General features: G+C 38.3%; 2 non-coding genes across 2 annotated transcripts; one reads left to right on the top strand and one right to left on the bottom strand.

Annotated features, from left to right (window-relative positions):
• The first annotated feature begins 2,229 nt into the window (after positions 1-2,229).
• Positions 2,230-2,336, top strand: LOC131181216 (small nucleolar RNA R71). Its single transcript, XR_009149844.1, has one exon. It is a non-coding gene; the product is annotated as a small nucleolar RNA R71 (small nucleolar RNA).
• Positions 2,337-6,664: 4,328 nt separating this feature from the next.
• LOC131181131 (small nucleolar RNA R71) lies at positions 6,665-6,771 on the bottom strand. Its single transcript, XR_009149759.1, has one exon. It is a non-coding gene; the product is annotated as a small nucleolar RNA R71 (small nucleolar RNA).
• Positions 6,772-7,101: the final 330 nt, after the last annotated feature.

Here is a 7,101-nt window from a genome sequence, read left to right as displayed (position 1 = left end):
GGAGCAGCAGACTGAGCTGCTGAGGTGTGTGAAGTCATCAGCTTGAAGTCTTCGGGTATAATTTATACCCTAACTGTAAATACTTCTTTTGATGTATATATTGCACATAAATGTATGGACATGTAAAAATGGGTCTTGAGCAGCTTGTACACAAATTTGTATGAAGTTTGTAATAAAGTTTAGTTTGTGTTTCTTTTGATATAAATTTGTAAGGATGTGTATAAATTGTTGTGTTTTTAATGAAATATGAATGATATTGATTGACAGTATTTTGAGAATTATTGAACTTGTGAATTTTGAGAAATTAGTTGAGATTGAGTATGAATTTGAAGCAGTGGTTAGAAAATTATTGGAAGTGCTTTTATTTCAGGTATTTGAAGAACTGGTTTCTCAAAATACAGAGGAAACTCTGTCAAAATTTTTATAAAATTTGCGTAAAAATAAAATGGGCCAAAAATATTAACTAGTTTTAATTTAACTAAATGTTTTAAGTACTTATTAGAAAATGCTCACCACTTATCAAAAATAAGAAAATTGTTTTAAAATCCCTTGTAGGGTACTTAATGAGTTATCGGTTGGCGAAGTGCGGTAGTTCATTAGGTATTCTACGGGATCATGTTATGCCTTACAAAGGGGTAAGGTGTGACAGTTTCATTGTGTCGAACAAGTTGAACTCCACTTCTTCTTCTTCTACCTTGAGAGTTAGTAGGCCATTTTTGACATCTATGATGGCTCCTGCAATTGCTAAGAATGGTCTTCCCAAGATGATAGGAATTTTAACATCTTCTTCCATCTCAAGGACAATAAAGTCCAATGGAATGAAGAATTTACCCACTTTGATAGGAATGTTCTCAAGTATTCCCATACGATATTTAACAGATCGATCAACCAATTGCAATGAGATTGTTGTGGGCTTCAGTTCCTCGATCTCTAGCTTTTTACATATTGATAGAGGCATTAAACTGACGCTTGCCCCAAGATCGCTAAGGGACTTGTCTATTTTCTTGTTACCAATGAGGCAAGGTATGGAGAAGCTTCCTGGATCTTTCAACTTTGGAGGCAGTTTGTTCTGCAATATGGCACTGCATTCCTTTATTAGAGCTACTATTCCATAGTCTTCTAGCTTTCTTTTTTTTGACAAAATTTCCTTAAGAAATTTGGCATAGGATGGCATCTGAGAAAGGGCTTCAGTGAAGGGGATGTTGATGTAAAGTTTCTGTAAAACTTCCAAAAACTTCCCAAACTACTTGTCCAATTTGGCTTTCTGAAATCTTAAGGAAAAGGTAGGGGAGGCTGGTATGGCTCTGGTAATTTCTTTGTCTTCCTTACTTCCTCTTCCTGATCTTTCTTAGCTGCTTCCTCCTTTTTCTCTGCTTGGTCTTTAGATTTTTCTATGGTTTCCTCTGTCGGTTCTACCTCTGGTTGTACTAGAGTTCTCCCACTCCTCAGTGTACTACCTTACAATGCTCCCTTGGGTTCATTTCTGGTTGGCTAGGCAGTTTACCAGCAGCCCTAGTTGAAGAACTTGCTTGCTGAGTGATTTGATTTTCTAGCATCTTGTTATGAGTAGCAAGTTGGTCTACTCTGGAAGTCAACTGTTTAATCAATTCATTTTGTTGTTGTTAAGCTACTAGGAATCCTTCCATCATGGTTTTCATGCTCATTTTCGGTTCAGGTTGTTGACCTCTGTTCTGAAATCCAGGGGGTACTGGTAGTTTGTACCCTTGTTACTTGTTTATTAGCTAGTTCTGCTGATTGGACCATGAGAAATTTGGGTGGTTCCTCCATCCAGGGTTGTAAGTATTAGAATATGGATTGTTGGGCTGCCTCTGGTTGAAGTTTCCTCCATTATTCACATAGTTCATCTATTCTGCGGAGGGTTCATTGAAATTGCTATATTCTGAACTCATGTATCCTCTTCCATAGTTGTCTTCATGTTAACTGTTTGTACCAACTGCGTTGGCTTGCATTCTTTCGATTTTCCTTGTGAGTTGATCAAACTGAGCATTTATCATGCTTAGGGCATTTACTTCCAGGACCCCTGCAGTTTTTCTTGCATTTCCTCTTTCATTTGACCACTCATAATTATGGTATGCTAACCTTTCTAAAAGTTCAAGTGCTTGTGGCACTTTTTTCTCTATTTGATCACCTTCTGCAGCTGAATCAACTGTGCTCCTTGTAAAGGGTAGTAACCCATTATAAAAATTTTGCACTAATAGCCAATCTTCTATACCATGGTGTGGACATTCCCACTGTAAGTCTTTGTATCTTTCCCATGAGTCATAGAGTGATTCTCCTTCCTTTTGTCTGAAGGTGTTGAGCTCAAGCCTCAGTTTTGCAGTCTTTACAGGTGGAAAATATCTTGCTAGAAAAGTTTGAGAGAGGTTTTCCCAAGTAATGAACGTTCCAGCCGATTGAGAAAAAAATCACTTCCTTGCTCTGTCCCGAAGGGAGAATGAGAATGCTTTGAGTCTTATTGCTTGATTAGACACTCCATTCATCTTGAATGTGTCACATAGGGCAAGAAAGCACTGGAGGTGATAGTGTGGGTCTTTTGTTGGTGAACCTACAAACTGGGTTTGTTGAATCATTTGGAGCCATGCTGGTTTTAATTCAAAGTTGTTGGCTTCCATTGTGGGTCTAGTGACACTGGGCTAAAATCCTTGGACAGATGGAGCTTCGTAGTCTCTCAAGAGTCTTAGTCTGTCATTGTTATCGTCCATGGTTGGAATTTCAGGATCTCCTTGACCGTGCTCTTGATGTTTCCTTTCCCTCCTGATGGCTTTCAGAGTCCTGTCTATCTCCGAATCACAGTCCAAAATTTCTTCTTCTGGCCTTGTTCTGGTCATATACCAGATCGGGCACCTGAGAGAACAGAAGAGAAATATAACCAGTAAAATAAAATTATATAATAAATATAATTTCCTAAATCAGCTAAATTGCCTATCGCTTGATATTATTAAAACCAAAATTCCCTGGCAAAGGCGCCAAAAACTTGTTTTGCCTGGTTTTACAACCCCGCAAGTGCACGAATCGCTAACAAGTAATAAAGTGATAAGTAGAGTATCATTCCCATGATGAATTTTGTTTAACAAGTACCAATCTACACAGTAATTTTGACTGTCTAGGCTATCGAATACTTAGGGAAAGAAGCTTGTTAACTTTAAACACTAAAATGGTAAACTTAAAACGAAATGGTCTATTTTGAAACAATTCTGGAACTAAGATTTCACACTTGAATCTTACTAGGGATGTTATCTCATTTATTTACTGAATTGAGGAATCGTTTTCCTTGATGAAAATCAGTCCTAAGTTATCCTAAATCCTCTCTCAAGGCACCTAGGGTGTATTCTAATTAACTCAAACCCTACTTTCGTGGTGATTAAATTAATTAAAATCCTTTAAGATTTTTGACCAATTTTGAAGTTCCACAAAGGTATCAACCTATGTCTAGGTCAGAATTCCTAGGTTCAAGATCTTGATTTTCTAATGTTAATCTTCACCTTTTAGTCCTTCAATTAACATCTACAATCATGGCTAAGTGGGTACCAACACATAGCATGCATTAAGATCACAAGAAATTAAATCAAGAAACGAATCTCAAATCCAATAAATAAAACTTAGCGTTCATCCATAATAATAATTACAAGCGCTACTCTCCCAAATCCAGAATAAGAAAACTACTCACTCATGGTGAGTCCAGCAAACATCATGATAAAAGGTAAAAAAAATAGTAAAAAGAAAATCATGTAAAAGAAATAAAACAATAAAAATCTATCTAGAGAGATGAAACGAAGGAACCGAAGAGAGTTGCAGCTTTGATCTTGTGGAGCTTTAGCTGGAAAATCTCTTTTGGCACTGATGTTTCTCTCCTTGAGACGGTTGGATTTCTCTCCTTCCAAAAACTCCTCAAAAGTGCTGTCAAAAGATAAAAGAGAAAGCGAGCCAACCACTTAACCAACCTAACAAAAACCAACCCTTTTTCTGATGTTTTCTTTTCTATTTATAGTTGTTGCTCTAGGGTTAGGTCATTTGTGAGTCCAAAAGGCTTTAGCAGTCTCGTTTGAATCAGGAAATAAAAGCAGAAATTCGAGTCAAAAACTGGCTGCCGCATAGTACACGGCCCGTGTGTCACTATACGGGTCCAGGCATGTAGGGTCGTGTAACTTGCTAGAGTGGGATTACGGAGTCTTGCTTTGGCACAGAGAGTTACACGGGTCTGCACCAACGACACGGACCTGGTTACATGGGCCGTGTACTATTATTCCCATAAGGTTCTTCATGCTTATGCCCGGCAGAGACTTACACAGGTTCCTGCAGATTACACGGGTCTAATTACACGACCTGTGTACTAGTGTTTCTCCATTGATTCTCTTGGCTTTCTTCTGGCAGAGAGTTATGACACACTTGAATTATATAGATGTTTTTTAGCACATTTGTATTCTAAATCATAGCATTTAGGCAAGTATTTTTATGCATAGTAGTTGATTTCATTAGTTTTCATAAATTCTATTGCCAAGCCCTTAATTCCATGTTTTCTGCATTATTTCAGGTGTTTGGGTGAAGCCCCAAAGGATAGGAGTGCAAAGGAAAGCTTGGAGAGGTAAAAAGACAAAGAATTGCTGCTGATACAAAGTACACGGGGCGTGTAAACTAAGCCCCAGACCAGTGCAACTCTCTGCCAGAAGAAAGTCAAGAGAATCGATTAGAAACACAAGTACACGGGTCGTGTAAACAGACCCGTGTAATCTGTAGGGACCCGTGTAAGTCTCTGCCAGGCGCAAGCTTGAAGAACCTTATGGGAACAACAGTACACGGCCCGTGTAATCAGGCTCGTGTAGTTGGCATAGACCCGTGTAACTTTCTGTGCCAAAACAAGACCACGCGATTCTCCTCGAGCAAGTTACACAGCCCTACTTTGCAGGACACATGTAGTGACACACGGACCATGTACTATGCTGCAGCCTATTTTCTGACTCGAATTTCCCTCCTGTTTTCTGATTCGAACGAGACTCCTAAAGCCTTTCGGACTCAAAATGACCTAACCCTAGAGCAATCAATATAAATAGAAAAGAAAACATCAGGAAGAGAGGTAGGTCACTGTCATCGGGACTGCTGCTGAAGGTTGCTATTGTCGGGCTCTACATTAGTACCAAAAAAAGTTTCCCAGCTGAAGCTCCACAAGATCAAAGCTGCAAACTCTCTTTGATTCCTTCGTTTTATCTCCTTAGACAGATTTTTACTATTTATTTCTTTTGCATAACTCTCTTTTTATTGTTTTTACTTTTTATCATGACATTTGCTAAACTCACCATGAGTGAGTAGTTTTCTTATTCTAGATCTAGGAGAGTAGCTCTTGTAATTATTACTATAGATGAACACTGAGTTTTATTTATTGGATTTGAGATTCATTTCTTGATTTAATTTCTTGTGATCTTAATGAATGCTATGTGGTGGTACCCACTTAGTTATGATTGTAGATGTTAATTGAAGGACTAAAAGGTGAAGATTAACATTAGAAAATCAAGATCTTGAACCTAGGAATTCTGACCTAGACATAGGCTGATACCTTTGTGGAACCTAAAAATTGGTCAAAGATCTTAAAGGATTTTAATTAATTTGATCACTATGAAAGTAGGGTTCGAGTTAATTAGAATACACCCTAAATGCCTTGAGAGAGGATTTAGGATAGCTTAGGACTGATTTCCATCAAGGAAAATGATCCTTAATTCAGTAAATAAATGAGATAACATCCCTAGTATGATTCAAGTGTGAAATCTTAATTCCAGAATTGCTTCAAATAAATCATTTCATTTTAAGTTTACCATTTTAGTGTTTAAAGTTACCAAACTTCATTCCCTAAGCATTCGATAGCCTAGACAGTGAAGATTTCTATGTAGATTGGTACTTGCTAAACAAAATTCCTCGTGGCAACGATACTCTACTTATCACTTTATTACTTGTTAGCGATACGTGCACTTGTGGTGATTGCAAAATAGCGAAACAAGTTTTTGGCGCCGTTGCCGGGGACTTTTTGGTTTTAGTAATATCAAGCGATAGGCGATTTAGCTGATTTAGGCAATTATATTTATTATTTAATTTTATTTTACTGGTTGTATTTCTTTTCTTTTCTCTAAGGTGCCCGATCTGGTATATGACCAGAACAAAGCTAGAAGAAATTTTGGACTGTGATCCTGAAATAGACAGAACCCTGAAAGCTATCAGGAGGGAAAGGAAACATCAAGAGCACGGTCAAGGAGATCCTGAAATCCCAACCATGGCCAATAATAATGACAGACCAAGACTCTTGAGAGATTACGGAGCTCCATCTGTCCAAGAATTTCAGCCCAGTGTCACTAAACCCACAGTGGAAGCCAACAACTTTGAATTAAAATCAGCATAGCTCCAAATGATTCAACAAACCCAGTTTGCAAGTTCACCAACAGAAGACCCACACTATCACCTCCAGTGCTTTCTTGCCCTATGTGATACATTCAAGATGAATGGAGTGTTTGATCAAGCAATAAGACTCAAAGCATTCCCATTCTCCCTTTGGGACCAAGCAAGGAAGTGGTTACTTTCTCAACCGGCTGGAACATTCACTACCTGGGAAAACCTCTCTCAAGCTTTTCTAGCAAGGTATTTCCCACCTATAAAGACCGCAAAGCTGAGACTTGAGCTCAACACCTTCAGACAAAAGGAAGGAGAGTAACTCTATGACGCATGGGAAAGATATAAAGACCTATAGAGGGAATGTCCACACCATGGCATAGAAGATTGGCTATTGGTGCAAAATTTCTATAATGGATTACTAGCCTCTACAAGGAGCACAGTTGATTCAGCTGCAGAGGGTGATCTAATGGAGAAAACAGTGCCACAAGCACTTGAACTTCTAGAAAGAGTTGCATACCATAATTATGAGTGGTCAAATGAAAGAGGAAATGCAAGAAGAACTACAGGGGTCATGGAAGTAGATGCCCTAAGGATGATAAATGCCTAGTTTGATCAGCTCACAAAGAAACTCGAAAGAATACAAGCCAACGCAGTTGGTACAAATAGTCAACATGAGGACAGCTATGAAGAAAAATACATGAATTCAGA

The sequence above is a fragment of the Hevea brasiliensis genome, chromosome 6 (assembly GCF_030052815.1).
Source record: "Hevea brasiliensis isolate MT/VB/25A 57/8 chromosome 6, ASM3005281v1, whole genome shotgun sequence".
Taxonomy (NCBI): Eukaryota; Viridiplantae; Streptophyta; class Magnoliopsida; order Malpighiales; family Euphorbiaceae; genus Hevea; species Hevea brasiliensis.
Note: the sequence above shows the minus strand (reverse complement) of the source record. Positions and strands in the feature narration are given on the sequence as shown.